Consider the following 9,420-nt stretch of genomic DNA (forward strand, 5'->3'; position numbering starts at 1 on the left):
GCTGATGCTATCTGTCGTCTAAAGTCCAGAACTGGTGTGATTCTATTTTATTAGGCTTAACACAATTCAGTGTTAAGGTGTCATTAGTGCTTATTTCCCCACCAGAAATGGAAAAAAAAAAAAAGGCTTAAATCTATTTTAAGTTGAATTATTGCAAAGACACTGCTTCTTAAATTTATCACATGTGATTAAGGAATTAAACTTATATGAATTAGAACTTGCAGACATGTGTTTTCATTTATTTCTCAACCAGCTCTTGAAATTGACTTTCTATTGCATTTGTTATTACAGGCAAAATTTCTGTGGTGACAGTTAATGCCTCTTCATTAATCCTCAGAGGTTTCTGACCCTGATAGAAAGGTCTCTGGTTCTGATAGAAAGAGGTCTTACTGGAAGCCCTAATCTCTGTACCAATAGGGGAAGACCTCCATATTTGGCAAGGTTTGCCCATTTTCTAAAACATCCAAAGGCACTATGGTAAATCTGTGTGGCACACATATTTCTTTCATGATGTAATCTATCTAAGACCTGATACTCCTGTCCCAGGTAGAATGATATTAAAATGTAATTAAAAGCAATTTGTTTCTTTAGTGCTAACTCCATTGAAGAATCTCAAATAGGAATCCCATTCATTATACAAAAACAGTACTTTCCGGAAAATACTTTGTTCATCCCTCTCACCTTCAGATTTTTCCAAACACCAAAGATATCTCAATGCCTCTCTCTATTAAAAAATCTCCTCCCTTGGGGATCCCTGGGTGGCTCAACGGTTTGGTGCCTGCCTTCGGCCCAGGGTGTGATCCTGGAATCCCAGGATCGAGTCCCACATCGGGCTCCCTGCATGGAACCTGCTTCTCCCTCTGCCTGTGTCTCTGCCTCTGTGTGTGTGTGTGTGTGTGTGTGTGTGTGTGTGTGTGATGAATAAATAAATAAAATCTTTAAAAAATAATAAAATAAAATAAAATAAAATAAAATGAAATAAAATATCTCCTCCCACCAAAAGTGTTCACCCTAAACACATAAAACACCTAAACCCTAAACACGTTTCCATCTCTGCCTCTCTGGCTTCCCTGACAAACTCAAATCTTTTTTTTTTTTTTTTTTAAACTCAAATCTTTATCAGGAACAGTATCTTGGGTTACATGCATTCTGAGACAAAGGAGGACCAGGAGCTGGCCTGGCTTGTAGGGAGGGCTATGTAATAAAAAACTTGTAATTTAACCTATTAATATTCTTTCATTCAGAAAATACATTTCTAGGGACTATAATTTGCATGGCACTTTGCCAAATGCTGTAAGAAAATAAAAGACTGAACTACCTCCACCCTTAAGAATGGTATGACCCATAATACCCCACTTTATCCAGTGTCCAATCTTCCAGGGACCCAGCCACCTCCTAAAGTTACCAAAACATGTGAACAGCTAGAGATCGTAGAGATGTCATATGATGGGTCAGTTCGCTGCTTGAAATAAATAACTTCCTTTGTTATTGACCGGCAAAGTCTAAACAACAACAAAGCAAAACCATGCCCTTCTGGGTGGTAAAGTCAAGGATCTTAAGAGAAATAGCAGGAAATGGCAAGAAAATTAAAGTGAATTTCAGACAAAAAAGAGCAGAAGGAGAGGTGGATATTAGAGGTAGGCAGAGATACTTTGAGAGGTAGATGCCTTTGAAATCAAGCAGAAGAGGACAGCAGAAATGGCCTTGAAGAAGGAAAAGAATTAGGATGGAAGGAAGTTCAGTATCGGGGCCAGACCTGCATCAAAGGAGACGCAGGCCAGGTGCAAGCGCATATGCCTACACAGTGTGAGCAGTGGGACCATGTCACGCTGAACAGCGCTGGCCCAGCACGGCATGTTGTCATGCCAGAAAGCTAGCCCAATGTTGCCAGATCTTCCGGTTGTTTCAAGAGAAGCCAACAAATCTGATTTCATGTGAAATTTTTCAGTTTTTAAATATTGGCCCAACGTTATACAATGCTGCACGGAATCTGATACCATATATATAGTGTGTTAAAACAAGAAAACACTAAGCAGAGTCTTTGAATAAGGACCTACTTAGTGAAACATGGATCAGAATGATAAAGTCCAAATTGAAGGTAGTCATTATCTGGAGAGGATAGGCAGGGGAAAGACACACAAAGGGCTTCTATGGCATCTGTAATGTTTTATCACTTTAATAAAAATCTGTAATAAATACAGTAAAGTGGTAAGATTTGTTAGACTGGATGACAAGTCCATGAATTTTTATTGTATTAGTATCCCTACTGTGCTGTATCTTTGAAATACTTCACAATTATGAAACAGTGATACGTGCATGCCAAACATTTCTAGTCTGAATCAGACCAATGAAGCACCATTTTACAGCCTTTGCATAGCGTATTTCAAAAAAAAAAAAAAAAACAGACATAGAACCCATGCTCGGATTAGGCCAGGGAGGAAAGCACAGGTGATCCAGGTGTTTTTCAGGCTGGGTGGGCATTAGAATCACCTGAGCATCTTGTTAAAACTCTTCAGGCCTGGGTGTCACCTATGTTCTACTAAGCCATACCCGGCCAGTAGTAACTGGGCATCGAGAGGATTCTAATTGTCAGTCCAAATTGCAAATAACTGTGAAGGCCCTAAGACTATCACTATGATACAGGAAAGCCACAATAGCTTAAAGCACCAGATCCAGGCGGTTCCCGGCAAGGGGACAACCTTAAAAGACTCAATGGTCCCTGATGGCTTTCCTGAATTAGATGTAACAGACAACATTCAAAGCAAAATACCAATTAAAAACAGATGAGTCTTTTTGAAATAATAACTATTTTTGAAAATATTTTCATTGAAATGGTTAGAATAAAATACTATTCAGTGCATTATTTTAAAGAAACAAACTATGTATCTACCATGTGTGAGCTTTGGGCATAGGACTGTGGAATGATAGAAAGATGAATGAGGCATGACCTTGCTCTCAAAGTTTAACATCTAATGGGACAGACATGTAAACAAATAATATATCCCTCGGGGACAGGGAGATCAGTCACATGTACAAGACTGTAGTTTTGCCTCAAAAACTCCAAAACTAGACCATGAAGTTATTGGGCCACAGGGTCCTATTTCAACCATTCTCTCTGGTGGCCTGGGTTTGATGGAGAGCCCTGAAGCTAGGAGAGAACAGAATGGAGAAGAAGAGGCATTCAAGACAATTTTAAACTGCAGATGGTATTAATACATGAAAGGTTCAAAACTGATGAGTATTGAAAGAATGTTCTTGTCATAATCAGGCTTACCCACAAAAATTAAGCTTTTACATACACTTATTTTATTTTTTTAAGATGATTTATTTATTTGAGAACGAGCATGAGCAGAGGGGAGAGGCAGAAGGAGAGGGAGAGGGAGAAGCAGACTCCCCACTGAGCCGGGAACCTGACCTGAGGCTCAATTCCAGCACCCTGAGATTATGACCTGAGCTGAAGGCAGAGGCTTGGCCAACTGAACCACTCAGGTGCCCCTTTTACCTTGATTTAAAGAGATTTTTTTTTTCTTTGATAGAAGACTTCTGTGTGACTGTTTCAGAAGCCCACATGTGAATCAATCACTGAGAAAATGAATGAAACTTTAACCCTCATAACAAAGATAACTTTGGATCATAATATATTGCTTTAGGGTAATTTTCAGTAATGTCTATAATTCCTTTCACAATAATATCAACGACTACAGTTTATGGAGACAGTGTACCAAGCATTTTACTTACATTCTATCAGTCGCCCTTCACCTACAACTTGATGATGTAGACCACATTTTATGCATTTTTATAGATGGAGAAGCTGAAGGTTATAATGGCTGAGTAACTTAAACTGAACCCTAATCCAGTTTATCTGTAGTAGAGCCAGGATTCAAATCTGCTCGGTGCAACTCCAAAGTCAGAAAGTTAAACTTTGTACTCTATCCCTCTATCCCTTGACAAGATATATTTGCTATTACTACATTAAAACTTTTAAACAAAATTTTATTAACTAAATTAAATTACAATTTAATTTTAAAGTGACTACTGATATGTGATGCAGTTTAATGACACTTAAAGCCAGAAGAGTAGATAGTCAAGAATGGAGTATTCCTTCTTAAAACAATAACTTTTGGCAATTTTGAGTTTAGAGACAGATATTCCATATGTGCCTCTATACCTCCATCCAAATATTATAAATATTACTTCTAAAACTACCTTTGTGCACCATAAATAATACTCTGTGAACAACGGCTATTGTTAATCTTTGTTTTTAAAATGCTGAAGTAACCATTAGTTTGAATAATCAATATAAATAATTTATTAGTTTGGTCTTCAAATGAAGTAAAAGCTGTATGACAGTGTTTCATGGTCCATTACCTAAATGGCACGGTTAATTCAGTCAAGTAGCAAATAATTTTCAAATCAATTGTTCCTCAAATACAAAGGATAGTCGTATATATAAGCAATTCAAGAGACTAGAAAAGGTCGAGTATTATTATAGAACTTTGAAACACTTTTCAGTAGATAACCCAATAATTCTTTTTCATTTTTATTAGTTTAAATCTTTAAAAATTTCATTAAAACATAAAAGAAAATTTTGAAAAAAGAATCACAATTTCTTGTGTTACTGTCGAGTCATTTAATCCACACATTATTTGGATATTGGGAATCATAGCAAGCTTATCATTTTGTCTCCTTGTGGCTGTGCTCTCAAACAGGTCAGTCCCTACCTTAACCAACTGTGTGCATAAAGAAAAGGCACTATTTTTTTCTCTTCCATGAAAATGTGTGGCCTATTTTGTATTTCATGTAGATATCATACTGATTTAATTCAGCAAGTGAAATACTCTCCATACTGAAAGAAAGAGCATATGGAAGTAACATCATAAAATAATAGGATATTATTTTATTGGCACAAATATTTTCTTAAAAGATAGCAAGAATATTTTTGTGAAGTGAAAAGCAGCAATCCCGTAACCCAAAGGCTCATATATCTGTTGACAGAATTAGAGCACTTGCTTTTTCCAATAAGCAATTAACATTGGGAATAATAGCTGATGACAAAATTACAAAAGAGCTTCATTTTAAAAAATTACTTTCCTTTTGAATATACATTACAAGTTATAAAAATTTAGAGATAGAAAGTATGCAGAGTGAACACTACTCCTTCCTGCCCTCATCTTCCATCCATGTGGTTTTCTTTCCTAGAAGCAGTTACTATTACCTTGTCCTTGCATCCTTCAAGAGATACTCCGTGCATATGCAACTATATTAACATATTATTTTCTTTATAAATGGCAATACCTACTGATCCTTAGCCGCACCCACTGTTTTACTTACCAAATGTTTTGGAAAAGGTGTCATGAGCCTTTTTTTTTTTTTCAGACCTTCTTTTTACTTTTTAACTAAGTTATAATTTGCGTTCATGAAGATGCAAGATTCAATTTGATGCATTTTGAGAACTGAATACAGGAGAATAATCACTTCCCAAAGCAAGATATAGAACATTTCATAAGTATTCCTCCTAAAAGCTAATTAACATTCCATTACATGGATGTGCCCTGATTGATTTAACCAGACTTTTATCAATGAACTCTTCCACTGTTACAAACACGACTGCAGTGAAAAATATGCATGTGTCCAAGTGTACCTGTGGGAAAATTCCTAAAAGTAGGATTGCTGTACAAAGGGGTATGTGCATTTTTAATTTCAAAGGATACTGTAAACCTACCATAGGGGCTGTACCAATTTACACTCCTGCTAACAATGTATGAAGATTCCCTTTGCTGTATACTATGGTTACAGAACTGTCTGATTTGGGTCCATCTGGTAGGTGAAAAAAATGTATGATTTTAGTTTTTTTTCCTCTCATCTGGAGGGATGATGAGCATCTTTTTTCTATGTTTAAGAGCCAGGAAACAGCTTCACTCCAAAAGACAATGTGAGTGAAAACAAAGATGCTGTAAAGCCTGGGCCATGCATCTGAGGTGATGAACAGTAACAGAGAAGACCTGACATTTACTCTGACCTTTCAAGAGAAGCTGGACAAAGTAATGTTTTTGTGAGGACAATAGAAACTTGATAAAACTTGATATTTTCAGTATGATCTGAAAAGACGATGCCAAATCTTAAATGGGAAACTCCAAGAAACCAAACATCTAAGAAAGTATGCTGGACCAAATCACAAATGAAGACAATGCTAATTTGTTTCTTCAACATAAATGGTATTGTCCATGCTGAATTAATCTTCAAGGTCAAACAGTCAGGCAAGCTTATTATGCAGAAAGTCTAAAACATTTGTGGGATTGTGTGCTGCACATATCATTGCTTGATCATCCATTTTATTCACATTTTGCTCTGAACAACTTTTGGCCGGTTTTTAACATCAGAGCAACTCTAATCAGAGCAACTTTACAAAAGAAAAGAAAACTTGCCACTGAGGATATTCAAAAGGGCGTGATTCCAGTTCTAATGGCAATTTCAACAGAAAAGACTCAAAATACTTGGGGTAATACTTGAAACAACACTGCAGTTCCCCATGTGATTTATTTGAAGGGAACAATACTCCCTTAGATTTAGAAGTTCTTTTAAATTGGTTCCATTGCTGGTTCATTACATCATTTTTGCCATCTTAATCTATCAGTCAGAGACTTAAAATCCTGCAACTTCCCTCACTCCCTCCAGTAAAGTACCTCTGGAACACCAGAGCAACAGAAAGAACATTATTGTTGAATTCATTAGACTCTCGCTTATTTGTTGCAAAATATTAAGTCATTTCTTTTTGAGGGGCCTTAGTTTTCTTTTCTGTTAAGTTCAAAAAACAAATTTACTTGCCCAATTAACCAATAAAGTTCTCTTCCACCTCCTTTGAATGTAATTATTGATAGACTGAGAAATAGCCATTAAAAACAAAATTCTTGGGCAGCCCGGGTAGCTCAGCGGTTTAGCGCCGCCTTCGGCCCAGGGCCTGATCCTGGAGACCCGGGATCGAGTCCCACGTCAGGCTCCCTGCGAGGAGCCTGCTTCTCCCTCTGCCTGTGTCTCTGCCTCTCTCTCTATGTCTCTCATGAATTAATAAATAAAATCTTTAAAATAAATAAATAAAATAAAAACAAAACTCTTGAGATTTCAAAAGCTGGTTATGAAAAATTTAGTTTTCAAATTAGGAAGCATTTCCTTTTACCAGCACCATGACTTAAGGAAAAATATGTATAAAGATTTATTGTCAGAGTTTATTCACAAAGAATGGAATACATTCTAGCTAGTTAGAAAGTAAGGTATTTATTGCAGGATATTAAAAGACTTTCAGATCTTGGTGAAGGAATAAAAGGACTGAGTCTGGGTTGAACTTTCAGAAAAAATTCCACAGTTACATTGTAGTATTGGGGCACTATACTGCGTTGAATAGTATCCTCCCACAATTCATGTCTACCTGAAACCTGTCAATGTGACCTGACTTGGAAATGAGACCTTGCAGATACAGTCAAGTTAAGATGTTCTGGATTAGGGTTGGCCTTAATGGAATGGCTGGTGTCCTGAAAGAAGAGTAAACAGAAGAGACACAGACACATGAGAGGACATGTGAAACTAGAGGCAGAGAAGGGCAGGGATGCATCTGTAAGCCAAGGAATGCCAAGAATTGCCTGAAACAGTCAGAAACTAGAAGTAGGGAAAGGGTGCCCCTAGAGCCTTCAGAGGGAGCACGCATGGCCTGACTGACCAGATTCCTAGCCTCTGTAAAAGAATAAATTTTTGTTGTTTTAAGTCACCCCAGTTTTGTGGTTTTTTGTTCTGGCAGCCGTAGCAAACTAAGATAGGCACCAGGGTAGCTCCTGAATCTTCCATAGTCAGGGATCCTCTAGTTCCAGAACCACTCTTCCACTTCTGTAGCTAATAAGCCTTCAAGGTGAGCAAACCAATAGGATTAGAACCTACCATATTCAGGAAGTTGTCATAACTGCTGCTGGCTCCAGAATTGTGCCACACTTGCTAAGAACAATCTACATCTTGCATTAAAACCTCATGGAGGGGCACCTGGGTGGCTCAGCATCAGTGTCTGACTCTTGATTTCCACTCAGGTCATGATCTCAAAGTTGTGGAATCGAGCTCTGAGTGGGATCTGCGCTCAGCGTGGAGTCTGCTTGAGATTCTCTCTCTCCCTCTGCCTCCCCTACCCATTTTCTCTCTCAAAATTAATAAATAAAATCTTTTTAAAAAAAGACATTGTAGCATGGTCTTTGAACAGCGGAACCTTAGCAAAAACTCCCACAAAGAAAGCAAATACCACTATCATTGTTTTTGGCAATGATAGAGGGAAAAAAATGCAGCAGAACCACAGCCTATGCCTCACAGTGGCAAGTGCATCTGATTAGTTGATTCTATAGCACATCCAGAACCTAGATGCAAGGGAGTCTGGGAAGTACAGTTAGTTTTTTAGTCTCCACAGTACAGGAAAATGGGATAGATGTTAAGCATCAATCCACTGTATCTACTACAGAGGGTTCATTAAATTCTTCACTGAATTCAGAAATTACCAGCATTAGAGTTATTAAATCATTTAATTTCCTGAACCTCAGTTATTTCATCTGTATAAAACTAAGATCGGAGGTAATTTTCAAGGTACACTCCAGATTTTAAAATTATGAATTTTGGGGGATCTCTGGGTGGCTCAGCGGTTTAGCGCCTGCCTTTGGCCCAGGGCGCGATCCTGGAGTCCCGGGATCGAGTCCCACGTCAGGCTCCCGGCATGGAGCCTGCTTCTCCCTCTCCCTCTGCCTGTGTCTCTGCCTCTCTCTCTCTCTCTCTGTGTGTCTCATGAGTAAATAAATAAAATCTTTTAAAAAAAATTCCGGGGCACTGAGGTGGGCAATTGATGGGATGAGCACTGGGTGTTATTCTGTATGTTGACAAACTGAACACCAATAAAAAATAAATTTATTTTAAAAAATTCTGAATTTTTAAACCACATGTTAATCTGTACCAAAAAATACAGTTCTACATGTATATATTCACATAGTTTCCTAGACTTTTTTGACAAAATAGAGTTCTACAACATTGCTATGCTAACATCATGTAAACTTTCAATTGACTAAAGTTTAAAGGGGTGCCTAGGTTAGATTTACTCTTTGGAGAAGAACTTGCATAAGGATGTGTGTGTGTTTGTGTGTGCACGCTTGTGCATACATGTATGAATGTACTGTTCACGTAAACTCAAGTCAACTAAATTTTCTCATGACTAAAATTTGTTGTGACAAGGTAAAAGCAAACTGGCAAAAATTCAATAAAATAGTTGATATTGACAACAAATTGGACTCTGCTTGATATTTTTGTCTGGTTTTGAATTCTTATATTTGCTTCCTATTTTCTTTTTTTCTAAAATGAATCAAGCCCATGAAACTTTGCATGAGTAAGGTTTTCCAGATCTTAAAA

This window comes from Canis lupus, chromosome 36 (genome assembly GCF_011100685.1).
Source record: "Canis lupus familiaris isolate Mischka breed German Shepherd chromosome 36, alternate assembly UU_Cfam_GSD_1.0, whole genome shotgun sequence".
NCBI classification, from domain to species: domain Eukaryota; kingdom Metazoa; phylum Chordata; class Mammalia; order Carnivora; family Canidae; genus Canis; species Canis lupus.